The following is a 26,555-nucleotide window of genomic DNA, read 5'->3' on the forward strand; positions in this document are numbered from 1 at the left end:
TAATACACTTTACAATACACACAATAGATAATGGATGACAGTAAAGAGCTTTAGTGCACAGCCAGTTTCTTGAATTAGCAAGTTTATTTGTTTATTTATTATTAGTAGCCACATTATCTGTGGAAAGCTGCCACTATTCTTCTTTCTTTTCTATTTAAATAAATGATGTACATTTCATCATAAAATGCATAATGTAAATTACATACAAATTGTGTGCATCCTAGTACAGTCACGTCATATATACAGTAATCCTTACATGTCACTCTAAACACAATACATGAATAAATATACTTAACACGAAAAATATTCATCTTTCACATTTTCACACATTTTCTGTTAAGGTTGATTTTTGAGATTTTTTGTAGAATCTGATTCAATATGAAACCAATGAAACTACTGGGCTATGACACACTACTGCGCCACAGTCGGAACACAGTGAACTATTTCTGATCAGGCACTTAATAAATGGAATGAAATAGGACATAGGGTTCTGGTTTATAGGCCATCAAACAAACAGTACGTAATACATATCTTGAGTGGACCAGGTTTCTTATATAGCTCCATTATGAGCTACTCTATAATGAAGCCTGCACACTGACAGGACCAATGTAAATTCACTCTGATAAAATGACTGTGGAGGAACATGAATGTGTTCACACTATTTTAAATGGTGTACTAATAGTTTTAATCAAGAACATGAGATAAGGCTGCGCATTTAATCATTCAGTGGTAATTATCTACAGACAGTTCCCTTGTGTTGTCAATAAAGTATTCATGGGTTTTCTGGCAAATGATTCTGTGACAACCTTTCCCCATTTAAAACATATACATTTTTGATTTGAATTGCATTATTGCTATGACAGCAGATGACCATGGCCATTGTACAGAAGTCGAGAGGGCTCATAACACAAACGCAAACGCCGCAACAAATACATACGTGACAACAAAAATGTAAATGTCACAACACAACAAAAAGCCACAACAAACCAAAAAATGCCACAACGGAAGTGAACGCAGGACTCTATTTGAATGCAAATGCCGCAACAAATACAAACTCCACTACACAAATGCAAACGCCATAACACAACAAAAAGCCACAACAATCCAAAAACCCGCAACGGAAGTGAACGCGGGATGGACCAAGCGCCGGTCAGTCTACAGTCCAATTCGATAGGCTGGCCACAAAACAATAAATTACTTTTACTTACGTTTTCCAACTTCTTTCACTTCTCCGTTCTTTTTCTTTTCACATTCTTGTTCTTTTTCAACTTTTCCCATTCACTTCCCACTTGATCCTTTAACACTTCACTTGGTCCGTCGGACAGTGGAGTTCCTCAGTCATTTTCATTGTGGCTTTTTGTTGTGTTGTCGTTTGTAGTTGTTGCGGCGTTTGTGCTTGTTATGAGCCCTCCTGGCTTGCGTACTATTGTTTGCTTTCAGACGGTGGGCAGAAACTAGTTTTCCCTGTTGATAACATTGTACTTTGAAGTAGGACTGTCGTGGTTAGGGATGCGGTGCTGTATGGCGGCTTAACAGCAAGGTATGCAGTGATATCGCACCCCCTCCTCCACCCCCTATCCCCCAGAGTTAGAATATTTCCAGCAGCACTGAAAACTCTCTCAGATGATGCGCTTGTTGTGCACATACACATGTACCTTGGTTGTCGTGTGGATATAGCGTGTGTAGCGTGGGAGAAGTAACATTTGGCTTTTGAACAAGTGCCGCTGCATCTCTCCAGCTCTCGCTGTGGCAGCTCGGGTCAGAGTCCTGCACCAGGTCGGGTATCCGCGGACTTAAGAGAGCAGGTGGACCAGGTGTCCACAAAGCACGATCGGGTGATGGCTGCGTTTACCTCCGTGCGGCATGGAGTTTCGCAGTTCTCCTTTCGCTTGCGGTCACCCGACGGTCTTTTTGGTGCACCTTAGTTCTGTGCTAGTCCAGGGTTAGTCCTGGGTTAGTCCTGGGTTAGTCCTGGGTTATCATGAGCACGGGCTGTAACGGATGGAATGTTAACGAGTCCAGGCGGGTGCGGGTCTCTGGACCCGTGCAGGACTCTGGGTCGGGTCACGTTGGTCACATGCGGTGATCGCATGCGGTGATCGAATCCTTTATTTGAAACTCATATCGTTTGACTTTAGAGAAACACATTTGACTTGTGCGGGTGTGAGTGTACACTTAAAAGCCATATTAGTTTGTTTCATAGGGAATATATCAAATGAAATTAAAATCAAGGTTAATCAATACATTTATTTTTCTTTCTTTTCTCTCTGTATCTCCTGAAGTCTGTATTTCTGTGAAACGCTGTGAAGTGTCTGACTCTATTTCTGCTCTTTCTCTCTGCTCCGACTGTTTTCTGTGGTCTCTTGCTGTGTCCATGTGGGTTTTTGTGATAAAATTAACCTCCTCCAGACTGCTGCTGAACTGATCTGAGTGGGCCAAACCTGAGCCATATGACAGAGAGTGCAGACAGAGAAACCCAGCATCATTTAAAAAGGAGAATTTGAAGTACCACAGAGGGAATGTACTAAACCAGACTTGTCAATTTTTTTCCCATGCAGAATCAACCATATTAGAAACTTTGTAAAAGCATCTGCGGTTTGAAAGGAGGTTTTATATTCTTTTACCATCTTCTACAAAGTTGTGTGGATTTGATGAAGAGAAGAAGAAATGAATCCACATTTTGAATTCACTAAATAGATTGAAATTGAAACTCGAAAGCCTCCAGTGTCTGTGTAGTCTGAGTTTCATAGCAAAAGAGGAAAAAAAAGCCAAAATTGATCATGTTTGGCAAATAAACTTTTAATTCTTGAATAAAATTGCGAACATTGTGGTAGCATTTGCCTTCTGAAGGGAAGGTTTGTCAATATCTCATCTGAGTGTTTGCTGACGCTGGTAGATAGATGTGCATGGGCGAGTGGAGCCTTGATGAAAAGAGCTTTGAGTGTCCATAGAGTAGATAGAAAGCTGTGACCATTTTATTTGTATTCAAGAGAAGTACTGCTGGGTTTCAGATGATATTATAGCATTCTATAGGCCAATAATATTTCACACAGATGGGGCCAGATAAAATTAATATTGTTATTGGCATTAATCAGGTTAAGCATTTGTGAATATAACTTTTATCATGGCAAAGTACAATTTAATCAATACAGAAATCTGGCTCTCCTCATCTGGGAGGCATTTTAGACTCTGAAAACCATTAAATTAACATTCATTTATTTGCCTAATTCACATACAAAATTACAACCTTCACTCAAACCACAACTCTAGAGAGTCAAACTAAGACCTCTGTTGACTTGCATGTACATTACTTAACTACAAGCATGTTTTTTTTGGTTTGTTTGTTTTTTCCCCCTTTTATTACTCCAATACTTTCTTTTGGCAAATTTTCTGTATTCATTCTGTATATGAACAATGAATTGGCTAATTGTGATACTTTGGTTACTTTTATAGTAAGCAAATAATTAAGTAAGTCTTTATTTATAAAGAACTTTTCACAGACATATGTCACAAAGACGCTTTACAGAGCATTATTCATTCACTCCATACCCAGTGATGTTAAGCTAATATTGAAGCCACAGCTGCCCTGGGGCAGACTGACGGAAGCGCAGCTGCCATACCAATCGGCGCCATCGACTCCTCCGACCACCACCAACACTCACACACCACTTTCATACTAGGCAATGTGGGTGAAGTGTCTTTCCTAAGTACACAACAACAGTTTTTTTGTGATTGGCCCCCCGCTGTGGCACCTGATTTTCTAACCAGGCCCGGCCTTGCTTAGCTTCTGAGACCTGACGGGATCAGGCTTTGACAAGCCAGTACGGCCACTAGTACACACTACACACACACTAGTCACATTTTGATGAAAGCAAACTGGACTCTACAGTAAAATCAGAGGGGGGTAGGAATCAGTTATATTTACTTAGTAACTTTTTAAAGAAATTGTGCTTTTCAGAATACTTTTCTAACAACATACTTTTACGCCTGCTTAGGAGTAATATTTATATTGAAGTAACCGTACTCACTTGAGTGAATGTTTTGGTTACTCTTCCCATTGTCCACTAGTAAGAAACGCTTTATGTTAAAATTATTTTAACAGTTGTTACTTTCACTGCTCCTTCAGATATGATATTTAAATTGGAATACCCCTTTCGATTTGCCTTCTCGTTTTCGAGGGGTTAAAAATATATATAACATTAAGATAGAATACAAAACTTACATTACAAAACACACAGAGTTGCTCCCTCAAAAAACAGGAAAAAGGACATACTAGAAATATAAACAAGGAGTTTTGAAAGATTAAAAGAAAGAAAATGTAAGTTAATTGAAAGGTGTTAAAATCCTTATGAGTGTGGTTAGTCTATACATATAGTCTCTGGTTGTGTTTTTCAAAGTTTTGTGTCTTGAGCAATTCATGGACCACTACTTTGTACTTCTACTTGAATACTATTATTTTCCAGTAACATTACTCTTACTTGAGTAAATTTTTGGCTACTCTACCCACTTCTGTCTAAAACCTATTTTCTAGATGTCCAACAATGACAGCGGCCCACCTGCCCCTCTCCCTGACCATGACTATTCTCGCCCGCTCCAAAATCCTTCACCCCATTTAACCACTGGCTCTGTACCCACCCCTTTCAGGGATCATTAATACGCCCACTGCTTGGCCACCCATCGTCACCCATCGCCAACCACCTCCCATTTTACGCTATGAAATTCCAGCGTGTTTACCTTATTTAATTATATCTCCTCATTTGGGATCGTGTACAGGGCTTCGTGTCCAGTTGGACGGTGGCTCGCTTGGCTAAAAGTCAGCGTCTTTTGTGTCTGAAGCGCCATCAATAAAAGCGAGTTGGAATGAAAGGGTGAAATTCCGGCCAAAAGGAGCGTCTCTGGAGATGGAGGACTGCATGCTCGGCTCACTCCTGATTACAAAAGGTGGAGATCACAGTGAATCAGCACCAAGATGAACTGTACGAAGGGAAATCAAAGTCAAGGAGAGAAGAAAGAACAATGATAAAAGTTTGGCCCTTTGGTGTTTATGTTTGATATATTGTTGAGAGCCTGAAATGCTTTGGGAAATACAAAAGAAATTGATTGTCTTTCAGATTGTAGACTAACCTTAGACTTTACAAAGAGATTGATTTAAACTGTGATAGAAAGTTATTGTCATTCCAGCTTCCTGTCACCTGTCTATCACGGCCATTGTCTTATCAACCAATCAAATCTAAAGCCATATTTTTCTCCCATTCAAGTGCCTATCCGTAGACTATATATATAAATGGACACATGCTAGCCGCTGCGTTTCCAAATTGGAAATGAGTCTGCTTCCAGCTCCATCGACTCCAATTAATCTTCTATTGAAAAACCTCTCTTTGTAACTGCTGCTGTCAGATTTGTCATTTTGGTCTAAAAATGTTTATATTAGCCCACTCTATATGATCCTGGTGTTTTTACTTCACTATTTTGTACGTAAAACAACTGATCCGAACACTTTCTTTCCCTTCTTTCCCTGAGATTCCCTGAGCATTGGCAACGGGTTTGACTGACAGGGTTGCTATGGACGATATGGGCATTATTTTTAATAGCCTCACTCCCTTAGTCCGCTTCTTTATAAAGTCTAGGACCCTATTCTTTGTATTCCTGAAAAGGCAATAGAATCATTCTACAGCTATACAGTATCTTTAACTATTTTCTCCAGTATAAACTCAGAACTTCACCGGAGACTGAAAAACATTGGATTTCTACTGAATCAATAAGCGAAACACCAAACCAGATTTGTTCAAAATGACAGATGACCAATGAGCTCCTTTGTTTTTCACATGAAATCAACAAATCTGATTGGATGTTTGGTCCTCGCTCGAGACGTAATGGAGGGTGCAGGGACCAGACTGATGTCCTCAAACTTTTGGGGGAAAAGAAAAACACACAAATACACTTTCCAACCGTGACCAAACTTTTCTGCGATCAACAGCTTGTTATCAAATCCACTTTATTTCTATAGTACATTTCATAAACAAAGACTGTTTCCAAAGTACTGCACATACAAAAGTAAAAGAAAATATAGAATTTAAAAACACCATTAAAACAACAGCGTAAAAACAAATAAACATTGAATTAGACCCATATAAATTAATAAAATCAATAAAACTAAACAATAAAAACTCCAATATTTCAGATTTGAGCAGACAGACTAAAATAAAAAGACTTGAGACACCAGTGAGATAATTGGCAAACCTCTCCGTTATCTGGGCAAGAATCCCTTTGAAATCCACAGAGGCCAGGACCATGTTGACATTAAATATGAATTATTATCATCCAGATTCATCCCATTTTTCAGTCAGCACCTTTTTCTTTTTACAATCCGCTAAGATGAGACGAGACACTTGTACGTTTTAGATTGATTAACTCTGCGCGCTGCCAGACGGATCGTACAAAAATTTGATCGGTGCCCCACTTTGGCATATGTTTTAATTTAAACTGAGTCTTTGTGCGAATGGAGCTTGCATCATCCATCAAGTTTGGATAAAAATGTCCATTTCTTCTTTAATGCGCCAATAAAACGCCTCGTATAACTGGACACTGTGCTAAATTTTGATTAAGGACCTTGAACGCTTAGGCATCTGATGACCGCCTGAAAGAAAAAGCATATCATAAAGTTATTCAAAAACTCTCAAAATGAAATATTACGCTCTTTCTATCATCACTGCCCGGATGGAGAAGTCGTGTAGTAAAATAATAACTTTCAAAAGTAGAGATAAAAGCAAAATGGGTTCAGGAATTTATCTAAAATGCTTGTATTTTCGGAGGGACGCGCAATGGGGCGTAATTAAATATGGTTGAAGTCGGTAACAAGGCGCTGTGCAGATAAGGGGAAGCTATCACGCAGTGCTGGCCTTTTGAATGCTAAATACTTGGTAACGTTTTGTACAGAGTTATCAGAAACAAAGACGAAGATAGGGACTTTTGTGTCACTTAAACTTCATGTTTTAATAATAGGCTCTAATCAGAGTTCAACAAGTTCGGACTCAAAGGGAGGTTCAGAGCAGTGGTTCAAAAAAACTCAAATAACCTATTGTCACCATTCATCTAAGGTTGACTGAACTTTTTCACAACTAAAAATATAGTAAATCCGTTGAGGACAAAAAAAAAAAAAAAAAAATAAAAAAAATCCTTTCCCAATACAGCAGTACTTTTGTTTGGGAGTTTGGGATATAGAACACACACTTCTCCAATACTTTACCAAGATGTGATGACCGGAATTTCCCTGAGTTCAGACGGGTGTGATTGACAGATAGATTAGCCAATCAGAGACACTCATGGTGCGTCTGTAACAAAACACATATGGCTGCTCACAAGGGGAAAAAAAAGGACAAAAAACTGTTTCATAGGAGACTGAATACATACGACTTCTGCAGAATCAATGAGCAAAGCACTAAACCTTGACTTTGTTTGTACGTGATGGGTGACTTCTGAAATACACAAATCTGACTGGATGATCACATTTGGTTCTAGCCTGAGACAAGACAAAGGGAGTTGTAGTTGTGACCAGACTGATTTCCCTTTGTGTAAATAATACAGATTATACAACATTCCTTTTCAGAAAAGGGTGGTACTCAGGTACATTTACGTGAGAAAAGGTTTATTATTCAGTCAAACTATAAAATGATATTTGTCACTCAAGGACATTTTAAGCATATTCAGCAGTTAAAGTACACGAATAAAAGGAATAGCTCAAACAAAGGTCTCAGTGCAACAAAAAGCAGGTCTGGTCAGGCAGGTTCAGCGGATCCTGTGTCAGGGCAGTTTGGCTCTTCATCTAATTCACACATTTTATGAGCCATGTGAGCCACTGTATGAAGCTTTGGGGTGAGAGTTGATTGTCTGTTCTTTGGTGGTCCATTCTGCTGCACTTTTCTGTCTGAAAAAGTGTTTTTTAAAGCTGTGTTAGTAGCCAAATATCCCATGCATGTGAATAGGTGTGAAGAGGTTTGTCAGAGCTAGAGACGAGTTAGATGTTTTGATGTTATTTTGTCCATACAGTTAGGTTAACATCAAAAAAAAAAAAGAGCTTCCTTGAGTTCAAAATCTCTCTTTATTATTTGAGTTATTTCTTGGGCAACTACTATTTACTCCTGCTTGAGTAGTGCCTATTATTTTTGATCTAAGTGCACTATTCAGGACTCAAACCCTCAACCTCCTCACTGAGTGGCAGGAGACAAGAAACTCTACCACAGTAACACACAAACTTTTCAGGCTAAAGAAACCTCATTCCTAAGTGCTAACACTTCAAAACACCTTTAGCTTGAACTACAAAAAGGCAGTCCCAGGGGGGTACAGGTATAATGTAGAAGTATGCAGAAATCCATAAACTCATTAAGAAAACTCAGAGTTCAGATTTGGGATTCACACTTCTGGGAGTTGTTTTGCATAGTTCCACACATAGTGACCTCTTTATTAAACCACATCTTTTCACACCTTACCATTTGTCTCTCTGCTCTCTGGAGACCCACAGTGCACTTCTGCACACTCAACACTCGCAAAGTTGCTCATTCCCAGTCACCTCCGAGATTTCACATATTTTATTATGGATTTAACAAACAGTGGAGTCAAATGCCAAGATCATTAGTGAACACAATTGAGTTTTGAACTAACTTCTCTGTCAAAGAGGACTGAGAAAGCCTTGTTACCATTGATGGGTATTTTAATTATGACTGGGAACGTTAATGTGTTTATGTTAACGCAGGTCACAAGTTTCAGTCCAAAAACCTGGATGGAAGACTCCCACTCCATCTGTACTTTTCCTCTTTCTCCACTCTGCACATTCACACACAGAGGATGCAGGTCTGCTGCGTCTGTGCACTGACATGACGCCTCTGCTGTACAGAGAGAGCAACATAAACCAGTCCAAGCTCCATCTGAGTTTTTAAACTATCCAAAAAGAGTCAGTGATCAACGAGAAACTGCTGCTAAAGAGCACAGAGGATTAGCGATCGATCAGTCGACAGAGAGCTGGTTTGAACCAAGAATGCACCAGAAGTGAACCAGAGATTAACCTGAACTGACCTGTACCAGACCTTAATCAGGACTGAAACAGAACTCTGCCAGCCTTATAGGCTCATAGTGAGCAGAAAGGAGCACCAGACTACAGAGAACAACCACATCTTTTGATTTATCAAATAGTTTCAGCTTCAAAGTTTAAATAACATTCCAGTCCTATATTTGAATGTAGACAATAGAAAACATAATGAAATAATAGGCTAAAACTGCCCCTTTTGATATCTGGATATCTTTTTTAAATAACTTGGTCCCAGGTAAATTGAAAAACAGCACAACAATATGTGAATACTACCCTATATTATAGTAAAATAAACAGATATTTAAGAGATTATATAGTTTCTTTGTTTGTTTGTTTTTACATTTGCACCCAAAGTACTTTAAGCATGAGATTAAAACTTTTTTGTTACTGCCCAGTTTTCATTTAAATCTAACTTTTGTAGCTCTTGCAAACCCCCAGTGTATTCACATGCATATTTTTTGGACACATGCACAACTTTACAACAGTATTTTCAGGCAGTGAAGTGAAGAAAAGATTATATAATGGATGATTAGTATTAGTTTGGTATTTACTTAATTCAAAGCAAGTTTTCTATCTCTCTTGGCATAAAGAAGCCTTTGAATCGTGTCATTTCTGCTGCTTTGAGATGCAGACAATGATTCTTTGTTGTGGTGGTTTCCTCTCACTCTTCTCGTCTCCTGTCACTTAGAGGCGGAGGAACCCGGAGAGTGGAGACTTCTCTTGATCTTGATGTTGTGATTCGGCTGCAGTTCTCTGAGTCTTCAAAGCACATCTTAGTGAGTGGTTCCTAAGAGCCTTGTGTACTTCACTGCACATATATTTATCATGTATAAACCTGAAGAGTGAGCAGGAAGAGGCCATGTTTGAATGGTACATAATCACAAATGTGAATGCCTACAACTTGAGCAGTAGTGTCCTCGTCTCTATTATTTCTTTTTTTAAGTCAGTTTATGTCTGAGTATAGTTTGGTTCGGTTCTGTTCAAGTCCAGATTTAGTTATAGCTTTGGTGTTGTATGTGCAAGTGTGAACACACCCCTAGTTTCTCAGAGGACAGATTCAATGTAAAAATAACGCTTACATAACAGCCCAGATCATTATAGTACCTTCATATTCAGATGGTGAAGCTGGCTGGATGCTAAGTCTTGCCTGCACTCAATTATTGTGCCTGTATTTGAGGAAAATGTCTTATCTGGGAACACATATGGTATCTGCATTGTCTGATAATCAGGGAAGTAACCGTTGGCATGCTAACTGTTATCATGGTGAATAATTTGGATGCTCAAAATGTAAGCAATGCAATAACTTTAGACCACACAAAACTATTTAAAATTTAGCTACTTCTGTTTTTCATGATTTTATGACAGTAAAAATCAGGTTCTGCACCTTTAATGGTTTACTTCAACCAGCAAGAATGATTTTAAATTTAAAAATGGTCTAAAAATAGTTTCTTGTTGAGAGCAAATAACTTATAATTTATCTCAGTGACAGAGACTAAAAGGCCTTGTGTATTTAATGAAGTAGATCTCAAACTTTTACTTGCTTTATTTAACTTTTTTTTTTTTTTTTACTTTTCTGGTGGAGGGTCAGTTCCCTGCTTGTCTCCATGGAGATGTTATTGCTTTGTTTAAATGTTTAACAATATGGCATTAAACCTTTCTGTCATCATGAAGACCAAACCAGGCCAACTTACTACTTACTGGTCAGATCCATGCAACCCCACTCACAGTTAGAATGCCTGATTTTTAGGTAATAAATTTAAGGTAGATCCATTTAATGTCATATTGTGGAACATTCCAACCACAGCAATAACATCTCAGTATAAACAAGAAGGTGATGGACCACCAACCTAAAAGTTACATATACCTTTAAGCTTGAAATTATAATAAACTACAACCATTTTTGTTGCCAGACAGCCTCCTTTTATACCTGATTTACTCCATGACTTTGCATCTTAACGTCTCAGTGGAAATCTTGCCTGCCCTCATTGTTTTACGGGGACCTCAGATGAATTTAGATGAGCGACGTAAAGCGCTCAATCACCAGCCGACGACAGCCAAATGTCAGATTCCAGATGTTGCACAATGTTAGCTCGTAGCGTTGGCTTGTTCCTCCAAATTTACATGAGACAAACAGTTATTTAACACGAAAGTCCAGAGTCCTGAACGAGCCACACTTCAGCTATCGGGTGGGATACCATATGGACGACTATGGCTGTGGCATAGTGATATGACTTTGCTGTTCTCGAGAGGGTGTTTTCTTTTGGAGGTTGTTGGTTTCATCCCTGTTCCAATTAGTGTTTGCTGTGATTGTGTCCATCAGTAAGGCTCTTCCTGTCACTTTAAATAATTCACTTCAACAAAACTTTTTGCACTGTTGTCTTGTCCATAATGTCTATTTTGTATATTCAAAGTCTGTTTCTATATAACATCTTGGTAATAAAACATACTCCATTTCCATAGTTCCTAAGGTCATAAGTTTTGGAAAAGTCATCTCTCTGTATCTCTTTCACGCAAATACAGCATTCTGTTAAGTTATCATTAGGCTATTATGATTATTTCCGAACTTATGCGCCTTTTGTTTAAAAGAGACGACAATAAATGCATTGACAGTATTTTGAATGTTAAAAAACTAAAATACCAAACTATAAGGTGAGTGGAAAGGGTTAACATATTTAGCCTGAAAAGTCTGATCAATTCTATACATGTAGGTGCAGTAAAGTCATGGAAAATTCTCTTTAGGCCATGAATTTGCTATTGTGTCCCTGATGCACTGAGGTTTGAATGTATGGTTTTCCTTTTTTTTTTCTTGTTTATTTCTTATTAGATTGTGCACGACCAGAGATGTGCAAACTGAATTGTCCTTTGGATTAATAAAGTTGTGGATTGATTGATTGATTGATTGAAAAAGTCATGGAAAAGTTTTAAAATGTTGTCATTGAAAAAGAGTGGGAACCCTGTATTTCCGATGACATAGTGAGGGCCATAGTTTAGATTTTCTTATCTGATAATCAGGAAGCACCTGTTAGCATTCTAGTTGTGTTTAGCTTTACTGAAACTGGTGAGTGTGTAATTGTTATAACAGGCTGACATCTTTGCTAACTTCATTCTAAACCAGGGCAGCTGTGGCAGGAGAAACAGCTTCTCTCCCCTAAGTGTGGAGTGAATGAATAATGATTTGCAGCCCCGTGAGAGGCTTGTCAAGCCAATTTGTACAGCGCAAATATAATAAGGCAGTTACGCAGACTCCTCTTAAGTTCAAATATTTGCTGAATTTAGAGTCCATTTTATCCACATTGTCGTCCTCCTTTGGGATAGTCTCCTTAGTATAGTCCAGAAATGGTGTAGTTCTTTTTTGCCCTTGTTTAAGGTGCATTCATGTAAGACCACAACACAACATTGAACACTGGGACAAGGACTAGAACAGGACCAGACCAGGTTTACATCAGGATTAAACTGATCTCAAATAAGACCAAAGGGTAGAGCAGTCCTGGTTTAGACTTGGTTTAGATCTGGTTGTAGTAAGCTTTTTAGATATTACTTGATGATGAAAATTTGAGAACCACTGCAGTTAAAAATGTTATTGCTACTAAAAGTTAACAATAGGATTGATTTGTTCTTTGTCCACATATACAGATCATGTTTTGAATAATTAGTTTCCAGATTGACAAGGTTTGCACATGAACAGAGGAGGGATTGTGGAAAAGATCAATGAAAAGATACTGATATGGAGAGATGCCTAAAGGAAGACGAACGAGGAATTTTATGGATGGATAATGAAAGAAGACAGTTTGAGTGAGAGGAGAGGAGCAAATGGTCAGAAAGTGTCGATTGCAGAGGAGAGGATCAGATGAAGTATAAGATGCAGAGGAGAGGATCAGATGGAGCAGAGGACACAGAGAGAGTCAAATTCAGAAGATTTGCTGACTCTAAAATATGAAAACTGAATTCAAACCTCCAAATTTCAAATGTAAATACCCCCACACGAGAGCGCTCTCTGAACGGATCAAGTCCAATTTGCGGAGTTTACATTTTCGATCTGAAATGTGGCGTGAAAAGGCTGTTTAGCGGCGCCTGGGCTCCGTCTCTGCACCGCGACAGATAGAGGAATATTCAGCCCTCCTGTTTTTAAAGGACGCACCCAGACTCAAAAATCTAATCTCGCCACTAAACTCCTCAGGCTCAGAACGTGAGATTGAATTGTAACTGCAGCTTATGATTTGGATCTCACCACTGTTTGCTGTTGTGGCATTTTCTCATATTTCTTTGTCTAGATGAGTTTGTATTAGCTCTTATTGAAAGTGGCAATGCTGAAAAGACACAGGCTACACTACAGAAAGGAATGGCGGATTTTAATGGTTTTAAATACAAGTTGGAAAGTATTGTTTCAAATGTAACTGGATCGCTGACTTAAATGTTTATATCTAATATCATTGCGATTTGATCTGAATATGTATACTGCAACTAAATAAATACATGTGTTGACACTTTGTAGTGATGTCATGCTGGGGGAGTTACCATGATAACACAATACACACATTAGCAAAAAGCTCAAAAAAGTTTTAAGATACCGTGTTTTCCGGTCTATTAAGTGCACTCTTAAGCCTCCAACGACATCAAAAACCAACTGCACGCCCCGCAAGCCAGAGCGCCCTATACACGAATCCACTCGGGTGTCCCAGCATGACTTCAGTAAACTACAAAGCCGCACCACAAGCAGAGCACACAAACACACACGGATCAGAAATCGACTGCGCAGTGAAACACACCCGCAGCCACAGTCATCACTCCACGCGGACGAGGAATGGAACGGAGGAACAAATCGAAAAAGCGAGTGCAATGTGCCACTTCTAGAAACAACTGAACAAATGAGTCACTACGAACACACCGACAATCCACCGGCCCCAGACAGCACCCTCCCTACACGCCACAATTGAACAAAGCCGAGATTCACTGTAAACACGCAAAACAAAGTCCGACTGACCTATCTAATTGTTGTGTCCAGTGCGGTTTGTTTGTGAAAAAAGTTTGAAAATAGACCTTTCAATGACAGTGCGCCTTATAATCCAGAGCGCCTAATAGTGCGGAAAATACGGTAATCTGAAAACCTAATAATCTGAGCCTGTGAGCCATATGAGCTGATCTGTTAATAATGTCTTCATCAAAAAAGTGGAGTTTTGTTTCATCCACACACATCTAACACACAAATCTTGTATATTTAAGATGAGCTTTTTTCTTAAACAGAAGACACTCTTTTCCACCTGGTGATGTCATGTGGTAATACAGGAACTGCTCCACTTAATGTTCCACAGTATGCATAGATCTGTAATAAAAAACTGGATAAGGCATTCCCCCTCTTTCCCGTCTCAAGACCGACTAGTGGCCGCTCCATTGGTGCTGCAGCTCCTGGGAACTTGGGCCCAGAAAGAATTCTCCCATAGAAGCACAGTGCATTTTTTGGGATTTCAGACTGCCCGTGTTCCACTGACAGAGCATTCAAAACTTTCACAAAGGTCGGATTTTGTAGGGATTCTGTTCTATTTTCACAACATAAGCTTTTTTAAAATTTTTAAATCCTCAAAGCGCCTAAAATTTAGCTTTAGGTGAAATGCGCTGGCCCCTGTTGACGTTTTTTTGGGCACAGGCTACTGCCATCTTCGATTCATCTTCCAGATTTTATTATAGTTCTACAATAGTATGCCATAAAATCTATCTATCTTACATAAAGTCAATTACAAGTAGTTTTATTGCTCAAAAATACCTTAAAAATATCTATTCTCATTGTCAGCATAGTCGCATCACCACAGATCTGACCTGTAACTTGGCCTTGTAGCGTCACTTGCTTGGTTCTTTGGAGATGGACGTGTTTAATCCAGCGCTGTAGAAAATTCTAGCCAAAACAAAGACATCTCCATGAAATCAAGCAGCTGGCGGACCGTCCACTACAGGAAAGTTACACATTGCACCTTTAAATTCACCCTGTTGGTCATAACTAGATCTCAGGTAAACACAGGGCAGTTGTTGTGAAGTGTGGAGCTCTCTGTCTCAGATGGTGTGTGGTCTGGGGTAACAATAGGAGCAGTCTGGGCTATTTTCAGCTCTTTGGACCATAATAGGTTTTAGTGGTAATGCGTTTGAGTTCTCTGTGCGGCCGCTCGCCTAATGCCTCTAACACAGACCACAAATGGACTTCACGCTCGGTGCTTTCAAAACGTAACTTTTTCAGAGGTGACTTGCTCATTTCGGGCCCTTTTAAATGTTCATTTGGCCCCGTTTTCAACTTGGAGACTTTGATTTCAGAGCGTTTAACTTGTGGCTCTTGTAGTTGTACCTTTGAGAATTTTGAGAAAGATGGAAGTTTTGTTTTTGTTTTGTTTTCCCTGGCAATATTCTTCAGCTTTGGGATGAAACATGCTGAGTTCTGAAATTTTAAACAGTGTATTGTAAAGAAATAAACCAAAGGAGCATGAGAAGAAAGAGCTTAGGATTCGTTAAAAAAAAAACAACAAAAAAACAAAAAACACTACATAACTTTTCTTGTGGAGGGTCCGCTACTAGTCTCCATGGAGATGTTATAGACAACCCACCACCAGGCCAAATTACAGGTCAAATCTGTGGAGAGTTGAGTCCACTCTGTGTGAAAAAATACTTGTTATTCATTTTCAGCAATAAAACACTGAATATTGAATAGAAATGGAAAATGTATATGTTTAATGTCATACTGTGGAACATTCCAGGCAAAGAACAAGGAAAAACTGCTCTTAAGGTTAACTAGCGTACTTTTTTTTATTATTACATGTATTTTTTATGGCTTACATTTACTGGGGTAATAGCTGTATACCTAGTGTGCGCTGGGTCACCTCATCACAGATCTGACCTGCAAAGCCATAACGTCACCATGGAGACAAGTATGTGTCAGACCCTCCTCCAGAAAATTTACCTTGTGCGCTTTAATTTTACCAACTGCAGAGAAATACCTTGCAGTAATATTATGTTGGGGATGAATGTTCTATGTGTGCATGTCTATGGCAGAATGTTCAGCAGTTACCAGGATGACACAATACACACATTAACAAACACAGCTTGATGCACTTTAAAAGTCTTAAAATTCAAGGAAAAATAGAAGACGTATTTAAACAACACATTTTTGTGAGCCTGTGATCTTGTACTAATTTATGTGTTTGATTTTCAACATAAAAGGTGACAGTGACTAACTGAAAAACTATTGCTAATGCTGGCTTGCGATTGTGATTGCAATATTATTTGAGATAGACTTAGGCTACGTTCAGATTGCAGCCTGAAGTGAAGTGAATCTGATTTTTTTCGCCCCTGTGCGACCTGTATCTGATCTTTTAATGACAGTCTGAACGACACAGATCAGATTTTTTCAAATGTGACCCAGGCCACTTCGATATGTGCTCCTAAAACCGATACATATCTGATCTTTTGACATGTAACTTCAGTCTGAACAGTCGGGTCATTCATTCGACCTGCACGCTCACAAATGTACACCAACGTTCTTGTCATACAAAAATTGTGTTTGAACTCTGTGTCAGTGAAGCAGTCAAGCACATGGCAATTCCACCACTCTTGGCAGCGACTCTGCACCCACATGTTCTTTTCTACAGAAGTTGCTGCCACTGCCCCACAAAACGCCATGACCAAAAACCTTGTCCTTCTCAATCTCCTCCTTAAAACAAATAAGATGTACATGTTCTGACTCCGGTACGAGAGCAACTTTAAAGTCACCAGGTGCTCAATGCTCGCATCCATGTTTAGGCTACTTCCATAAACACTGAGCTCACTTGCTGCGTGTGATGTTGTCGTGTCCTCCAATGCGCATACGGGACACTTTGGGGCCGTTTAAAGTTCACATTGGAGATCACATACAAGTCGCATTTAATTGGAAATGTGAACGACCTTGCAAAAAAATCGGATTTCGTAAAAAAAAAAAAAAAAAATCTGAATTGAGCATTTGGCCCTGCAGTCTAAACGTAGCCTTATTTAACAGTTCAAAGTCTGCTTACCTGTTAAACTCTAACTTGAGTAACAGAACCAGAGGCAGAGCAGTAGATTATTAAAATAGATTGTTGTGTGCTTTAAGTCATGTTATAATGTTGTTACCTCGTCAAAAACATACCTGGAGTTGTGTTTTATTTATTTCACATGTTTGAGTAGCCCTTTGTTATTAGTCTGTCTACATCTCCAAAGCTCAAAATGCTCTGTTCCACCTTGTGATGTCGTGAAGCGGTAGTTTTCAAGTTAACAGCTACCATAACATAGTCCAGAAAATAGCGTAATATAGGCCCGCTAACTGTAGCTCTGATCTCTGAAAAGACCATAACATAACTCCGACCTTCCCCTATCCATCCTGTTCGACTTAACTGTCTCTCATGTACTGCAGAAGTTTGCTAATTACCGACAGTTAAACTTTCTCTGATGCCTGAAAACTCCCATAAAAGGTTTGCAGTCAGCACTGTCTTAATTGGTATTAAACTGGATCCATCTCACTCGTGTAGCTGCCTTTGTAATTGTGATTTAAGGCAGACTCCAGCTGAATTACTAACGACGCAAAATGAAAAAAGGATTCATAAAATGGCTGTTCAGACTTCAGGCCGGTGTTATGAACTGAATAATACAGTGGGGAATTATAATGGTAATATCGTAACTCACCCGAAATTGAGTGAAAAGAAGTGGAAATGCAACCAAGGCTCTGTGATCTCACTTTAATTGTGTTGTAATAGAAGGGAATGGCTTCAATCTTCTGGTTCGCACACTTTCAGTCACTATCACACTGTTTATGATCCTGGTGTACCTTTGTATGAGAGAGCCACATGATAAAAATACTCCGTAATAGCATTTTTAGCATCTCGAGTTGAAGGTAAAATTGAATTGACACACTCCAAGCTGTAAATTGGCTCTTACAGGGATTGAGAATGCTTTTGGACAGCTCATAACCTGCCTATTGCAAGACAGATGTGTGTAATGCTGTATTGAATTCTACGCAGTTATAAATCTGGAATGGGTAAACGTAATCATAGAAAGGTAGAATCATAAACTGTATAATGAAGTGGACAACAGGAGTTTGACGTCACCCACTGTGTCACATCCAAGCTTGCCGAAGCTGGCAGTTTCTACCATGAGCATCATCGCAAACAAAGAGCCAATCTGGAGCGAGGCTGTTGAAGGTAACACCCTAGTTATGTCCATGCAGTCTATGGATGGAAGCATCATGACCTTGAATATGATTGACCAGAGCGTTGCAACAGCAAAACAAGCCAAAAAATATATAACTTTTGTTCAATCCAGCTGAGAGAAAATGCCCACATATACACAAAGTAGAGACTGTGGGACCCTACGCAAAACAATGTGGTGCTGGACACATTTTGAAAGCTCATTGTGGTCATGGATGTGAAACTGGGCCACAAACTAAATATGAGTGTATAGTAAAATATACAAATGCTTAATGTATGACTGGATGAATGGATATTTTATTTGAAATTAATAAAAACATTTTAAGCAGCCTAAACTTGCAACTGTGGTCTAATCTCACACACATTTTAGACAATTCCTTTCTGTTTCTTCATGTTTGATAGAGCTTAAGAAAGCGAATGTCCACATCCTGCCGGATCGCATACGAGCACGGGACAAAATATCGCATATGTGGGCGGGAGTGGGAATGAAAATTACAATTCTTTGCGGGACTGCACAATGCGGGTGTGGGCAAGAGTGGGACTGAAAATTCTGTCCTGCACAGACCTCTAACGCAAAGTACTTCCCCCTATATGTCCAAAATGGAGTCGACCCTAAAATATAGACAGGTAGTCTCTAGATCCTGCATCCAGGGGCCACTGGACACAACAGACCCGCCCGCCAATTCTGGGTGGGGCAAAAGCTGCGAAGGTGTTGAGAAAGACGGGGAGGGGGATAGTGATATGTAAAAGTATTAAAGAATAAGACACAGTGTGTTAAAACTGTATAATGCGCAAGCTCCAATTTTTGTGATGTGCTTATACTACGGCCATAAACTGAATTGTCTCACTTGTAAATGTGAAAAGCCTGTTCCCTCCCTGTAAATGTCCAAAATATCCAAAAATGTCCACTGTGTTTTTAAACTCCACGCACCTTCACTAGAATCATTTGGATAGTTTTGAAATTGCCAATTTTTACTAACAGAAGGTAAATAATCAGTATTTCTGCTTAAATAGGCTGAAATACATCCATCAGGGTTGCCATACTTGTTCTGGTTTGTTTGAGATCTTCCTCTATGGCTTCCACTTAGACCACAATGCTCTTTAATTGGTCCAGTCTCTGAATCATGTGGTCAATATAACAAGAATTCACCTTGCTGAAAAGGTTAGACTGTAGCTCATAGAAGTTTTATTAAAAAATCTTTGATATGGGCAGTGGTGGGACAGTAAGTATGTTGAGGTTAGAGGGTCAGGAAACAAGAAATCCAGAGGAAGACCGAAGAGGAGATGTGTAGATGTAGTGAAAGAGGAAGTGAAGTTAGATTGTGCACAAGCAGAAGATGCAGTCGATACAGGAGTTGTCTGTGGTCGCTCCACGTTACTCTCAGAAGTACAATTTATTAAAAAGAACACTCAAGCATGTAACTAAGTAAATATACTTAATGCTTAGATCTTAATGCATCTGCTAGTGCTGCGGTTGCATTTAAATGATCATCTCCTTTATATTTGATCCCAGTCTGTTTGATACTGAACATAGAGTAAACATCTGAAGCTTCAAAGGAACACCAGTAGTCACTCGCTCCTCTCTCTTTCTCTTTCTGTCTTTCCCCCTCTCTCTCGCTGTCTCTTTCTCTCCCACTTCAGACTCCTGTTCGTGGGGTTAGTTCAGTTGAAGGGAGAGAGTCCGATCAGAGGCGATGTGTTCAAGGCTTAATATAAGAGCAGGAAAACAGAGTGTCCTCACAGCAGGAAGTCCAAACACGTGTACAAGAAAGGAAAAAGCCTGGAAAATTCTGGTCAAAAACTGAACATTTTTGTGACAGTTTTCAGACTCTTACATTCTGTTCTGTTTTGCTCGTCGTTCTATATTGTGTTTGAATATTTGTTCCCTTATTTTTTATCTTTTTCTTCTATATTACTAACCACCAGGCCCAGTTACATTAGATCTGTGGAGAGGCAAGCTCGCACACAGTGAGAACGCTTGCTTTTCAAGGTATTTTTTTTGAAAAGTGACAGAATAAATACAACATAATAGGTAGATTCTGCTGTGAAACACAAAGCTATAACCATGGAAACAATCACATGATGGACTTCCCCACCCGAAATATTACTAAGTGCACTTTTAAATTAATAAATGATACTTATCTTGACTCTGGAACCACTTAAATCAAGACGTATTGGGTTATAAGACATTTTACCGCTGTCATTAATTTATACTGTTTCAAATTATGTTAGAGTAATCAGTGCAGAGTGGTGGAGTAGTTAGTGCCCTTTGACTCTTTGCAAAGCATTTGTTGGTTTTAAAGGCCCATATTACAATATTTTCTGTTCTATGTTATAATGTTTCTTCATCAAAAATAGACCTAGAGTTGTTTTGTTTCATTCACACATGTTTAACACACAAACCCTGCAGATTCACGTGGAGTTCTTCACTCCAGATAGAACTAGAAACTTCACTAGAAACATTTGGATGATTTCAGCCTTGGAATTGCAGATCTCTGTTGGACTAACATTAGAAACTACCACTACATGACATCACAAGGTGAAACGGAGCATTTTGAGCTTTGCAGATATAGACAGCACAATAATAAATAATAAACTCCGGGTATGTTTTTGAGGAGGTAACAACATTTTAACATGACTCACATGAGCACAAGAGTCAATTTTGTGTAATAGGACCTTTAAGGAGGTGTCCACACGTCAAAGTTTTTTGGTCGAAACAGTGAAGTTTTTATTCATTTTTTCCACGGAGCCGGCATTTCGGGTGGGCGAAAACGGTTTCCAGGAGAAATTTGAGAACGCCGGCATTGCGTTGTCATGTGGACAAGCAAACCACCGCTTTTGGAAAGCCATGACTGGATGGCGACGTTATTGTTCCGTGACCAGAAGAGAACCGAGCGCAGTATTGTGTGTCCAGTGGCTGTATCCTGTTTACAGCACCACAAACAGGTGTGGCAGATGTATTACACTCGTTTTCACTTAGTGCTCCATTGTTGTGTGGACGTGAGTATTGATCCAACGTGTGTGGATGCAATTATTTTTCAATCTGCACAAAAAAAAAAGCCCAAAAAAAAAGCCTAAGTCTCCTGATCTTGCGTGTTAGTGCATGTTCTCTAGCACCTGTGTTACTGTAGCAGAGTGGTTAGCCTGTCTCATCTCAGTAAGAAATCTGTGGGTTAGACTCCTGATTATTCTGAGTGGATTATGCATGTTCTTCTGTGTTACTGTGGCAGAGTCTCCTCCTCTTTGTAAGGAGGTTCTTGGTCTCTCTTTTATCCTATTATTCTGAATACAATGAATTTGTGACCAAAACCATCGACCTGAATTATTAAAAAACAATGTAGCAATTAAATAATGGAAATTGCTATTGTACATTTGCATTTTAATGTTCCAAAGAGGCAGCCTCAGGTGAACCTTAGTGAAAAAACACGTCAAGCAAAATTATTTCATCAACTTCATAAATACTAATTTTCTGGGTCCATAATCAAAACAGTCAGTCTTATTTCACGACTGACTTTGCTTAACATTCTTCTGCTAAACTCATTAATACATAATAATTGGTTACATTTTCCATTAGTGTACTTTGCAAAGTGCTGTAGGCTAATTTAAGCACAGCGTAATGATATTATGTCTATTTTCTGCATCAGTGTGATTAAACAAAACAGTAAAAATTGGACAAGAAGTTTGAAAACAACAAATAATGACTTTATTGCTGGTAAATATGACTTAAAGATCATATAGATGGATTTCATTTTCAGTTATTTTTATTGCTCAAAAGATATAAAATTTTGTTTTAATTTATTAAGCGCTATGACAGAGTTTCTTATTTATGTATTTACTTAATTTTGATATCCACTGATAACTTACTTAAAAGTGCACTGTGGAACTTTTCGGTGCAGAATCTGGCACACGCTGTTGATGTTTTGCCTGGAATGTTCCACAGTATGGTGTTCAAGTTATCTGCCTCCATGTGAGCAAGCAGGTGGCATGTCTATGAGTTACAGGTTACAACTGTGAAGAGGCAAGTCCCCTGACGGTGTTTATAAGTGTTTTTGAGCAATAAAAATACCTGAAAACATGTGTCCAGGTTTACTGCACAGATAAAGCACTTTTTGTGACATTGGTGCCTTGGATACAAAATACACACTTCTTCAATACTTTAGGAACATGTAAGTCTGGCCACTGGTGAATGTCCTCGGGTTCAGATGGGCGTGATTGACAGGTGGATTAGATTAGTGGACTGATGTCAGAGAAATGTCATTCTGTTCAAAATTATGGGTGAACAGTGAGCTCCTATGTTTAATAAGAGTCACTAAAAAAAACAAACTTGTGGGTTTGGTTCGAGGCGTGACAGAGGCATGGTGACCGGATTACACTACCATTCAAAAGCTTTAGAAAACCCTATTTTTTCCAGTTATTTATTGCAATTTAAGTCATGCAAGTCCAATGAAGAGCTTCGAATGGTAAAAAGGTAAGTCCTGAACAATCAGAGGTTACAAAAAAAAAAAGATAAAAGATAACAAAACACAAGTCCAAGCTATGCCAAAACTACCTCAGGAAAAAAGAACAAGATGGTAAACTTGAAAACATGGAGTGTCCAGCACAGTCTCCAGAGTTGGTTTTGGGATGAACTGAACAGAAGAGCCCCTCCTTGAACCGTCACCTTATCGTGGTGGAGGGGTTTGAGTGCCCGAATGATCCCGGGAGCTATGTTGTCGGGGGCTTCATGCCCCTGGTAGGGTCACCCAAGGCAAACAGGTCCGGGGGGACGGGTCAGACGAAGAACGGTTCAGAAGCCCCTTATGATGAATCACACACAGAGGCCAGTTACGTCGCCCGGATTGGCGTCACCGGGGCCTCACCCTGGAGCCAGGCCTGGGGTGGGTGCTCGCCAGCGAGCGCCTGGTGGCCGAGCCTCCCCCCACGGGGCTCGGCCGGGCTCAGCCCGAAGGAGCGACGTGGGGCCGTCCTCACGTGGGCCCACCACCCGCAGGAGGATCCATATGGGGCCGGTGCAGAGAGATCTGGGCAGCAGTCGACGGCGGGGGCCTCGGCGACCGGATCTCCGGACATGGAGACTAGCTCTGGGGACATGGAATGTCACCTCGCTGGGGGGGAAGGAGCCTGAGCTTGTGCGGGAGGTTGAGCGTTACCAACTAGATATAGTCGGCCTCACCTCCACGCACAGTTTGGGCTCTGGAACCCAACTCCTTGAGAGGGGCTGGACTCTCCATTTCTCTGGCGTTGGCCGCGGGGAGCGGCGGCGGGCTGGTGTGGGCCTGCTCATTGCCCCACAGCTCAGTCGCTGTGTGTTGGAGTTCACCCCGGTGAACGAGAGGGTCGCGTCCCTGCGCCTTCGGGTCGGGGACAGGTCTCTCACTGTGTTGTCGGCCTACGGGCCGAACAGCAGTGCTGAGTACCCGGCCTTCTTGGAGTCCTTGGGAGGGGTACTAGACAGTGCACCGACCGGGGACTCCGTTGTTCTCCTGGGCAACGCCCACGTGGGCAACGACAGTGACACTTGGAGAGGGGTGATTGGGAGGAACGGCCTCCCCGATCTGAACCCGAGTGGTGTTTTGTTATTGGACTTCTGTGCTAGTCACAGTTTGTCCATAACGAACACCATGTTCGAGCACAAGGGTGTCCATAAGTGCACGTGGCACCAGGACACCCTAGGCCGGAGGTCGATGATCGACTTTGTCGTCGTGTCATCTGATCTCCGGCCGCGTGTCTTGGACACTCGGGTGAAGAGAGGGGCTGAGCTGTCAACTGATCACCACCTGGTTGTGAGTTGGGTTCGCTGGCGGAGGAGGAAGCCGGAAAGACCTGGCAGGCCCAAGCGTGTAGTGAGGGTCTGTTGGGAACGTCTGGCGGAGCCCTCTGTCAGAGGGACCTTCAACTCGCACCTCCGGGAGGACTTCTCCCGGATTCCGGGGGAGGCTGGAGATATGGAGTCCGAGTGGGCTTCATTCTCGGCCTCTATTGTCAATGCAGCTGCTCGGAGCTGTGGGCGTAAGGTCTGTGGTGCCTGTCGCGGCGGCAACCCCAGAACCCGGTGGTGGACACCGGAAGTAAGGGATGCTGTCAAGCTGAAGAAGGAGTCCTATCGGGCCTTGCTGGCTCGGGGGACTCCTGAGGCAGCTGACAGGTACCGGCGGGCCAAGCGTGCTGCAGCCCGTGTGGTCGCGGAGGCAAAAACTCGGAGCTGGGAGGAGTTCGGGGAGGCCATGGAGAAGGACTATCGGACGGCCTCAAAGAGATTCTGGCAAACCGTCCGGCGCCTCAGGAGGGGAAAGCAGTTCTTCACCAACACTGTTTACAGTGCGGGGGGAGAGCTGTTGACCTCGACTGGGGACGTTGTCCGGCGGTGGAAGGAATACTTTTGAGGATCTCCTCAATCCCACCGTCACGTCCTCCGAGGAGGAGGCCGAGGCTGGGGACTCGGAGGCGGACTCATCCATCACCCTGGCCGAAGTCACTGAGGTGGTTGGCAAGCTCCTTGGTGGCAAGGCTCCGGGGTTGGATGAGATCCGTCCTGAGTACCTGAAGTCTCTGGATGTTGTGGGGCTGTCTTGGCTGACACGCCTCTTCAACATCGCGTGGCGGTCGGGGACAGTACCTCTGGACTGGCAAACCGGGGTGGTGGTCCCTCTGTATAAGAAGGGGGACCGGAGGGTGTGTTCCAACTATAGGGGGATCACACTTCTCAGCCTTCCCGGTAAGGTCTATGCCAGGGTACTGGAGAGGAGAATCCGGCCGATAGTCGAACCTCGGATTCAGGAGGAGCAGTGTGGTTTTCGTCCTGGCCGTGGAACACTGGACCAGCTCTACACTCTCCATCGGGTGCTCGAGGGTTCATGGGAGTTTGCCCAACCAGTCCACATGTGTTTTGTGGATCTGGAGAAGGCATTGGACCGTGTCCCTCGTGGTGTCCTGTGGGGGGTGCTCTGGGAGTATGGGGTCCGGGGCCCTTTGCTAAGGGCTGTCCGGTCCCTGTATGACCGGAGCAGGAGCTGTGTTCGCATTGCCGGCAGTAAGTCAGACCTGTTCCCGGTGCATGTTGGACTCCGCCAGGGCTGCCCTTTGTCACCGGTTCTGTTCATTGTATTTATGGACAGAATTTCTAGGCGCAGTCAGGGGCCGGAGGGGGTCCGGTTTGGGGACCACAGGATTTCATCTCTGCTGTTTGCGGACGATGTTGTCCTGTTGGCTTCATCGAACCAGGACCTGCAATGTGCACTGGGGCGGTTTGCAGCCGAGTGTGAAGCGGCTGGGATGAGGATCAGCTCTTCCAAGTCCGAGGCCATGGTTCTCGACCGGAAAAAGGTGGCTTGCCCTCTCCGGGTGGGTGGGGAGTCTTTGCCTCAAGTGGAGGAGTTCAAGTATCTCGGAGGTCTTGTTCACGAGTGAGGGAAGGACGGAACGTGAGATTGACAGGCGGATCGGTGCAGCTTCGGCAGTGATGCGGTCGCTGTATCGGACCGTTGTGGTGAAGAGGGAGCTGAGTCGAAAGGCGAAGCTCTCGATTTACCGGTCAGTCTTCGTTCCTACTCTCACCTATGGTCATGAGCTCTGGGTAATGACCGAAAGGACGAGATCGCGGATACAAGCGCTCGAAATGAGTTTCCTCCGCAGGGTGGCTGGGCGCTCCCTTAGAGATAGGGTGAGGAGCTCAGTCACACGGGAGGAGCTCGGAGTAGAGCCGCTGCTCCTCCACGTCGAGAGGAGCCAGTTGAGGTGGCTCGGGCATCTGTTCCGGATGCCTCCCAGGCATGTCCCGCCGGGAGGAGGCCCCGGGGAAGACCCAGGACACGCTGGAGGGACTATGTCTCTCGGCTGGCCTGGGAACGCCTCGGGGTCCCCCCGGAGGAGCTGGAGGACGTGTCTGGGGTGAAGGAAGTCTGGGAGTCCCTGCTTAGGCTGCTCCCCCCGCGACCCGGCCCCGGATAAGCGGACGAAAATGGATGGATGGATGGATGGATGAACAGAAGAGTGAAAACCAAGCAACCTACAAGTGCCACACATTTATGGAAACTTCTGCAACAGACTTGGGAAGAACTTTCTGAAGAATGTTTGATTTCTATTGTAAAAAAGAATGCCAAGAGTGTGTTCAGCTGTTATATCTGCCAAAAGTGGCTACTTTCATGAATCAAATGTTTAGAATACATTTTGGTCAGCAGTAAACAGTATACTGGAAAAAAAAATGGAAAAAGTGTGGTGTTCTAAAACTTTTTAGTGGCAGTGTATATCTCTTTGTATAAATAATAGAGAAGCAACAACATTGA

The sequence above is a fragment of the Boleophthalmus pectinirostris genome, unplaced genomic scaffold (assembly GCF_026225935.1).
Source record: "Boleophthalmus pectinirostris isolate CB_2022bp ecotype Guang Dong unplaced genomic scaffold, ASM2622593v1 HiC_scaffold_12, whole genome shotgun sequence".
Taxonomy (NCBI): domain Eukaryota; kingdom Metazoa; phylum Chordata; class Actinopteri; order Gobiiformes; family Gobiidae; genus Boleophthalmus; species Boleophthalmus pectinirostris.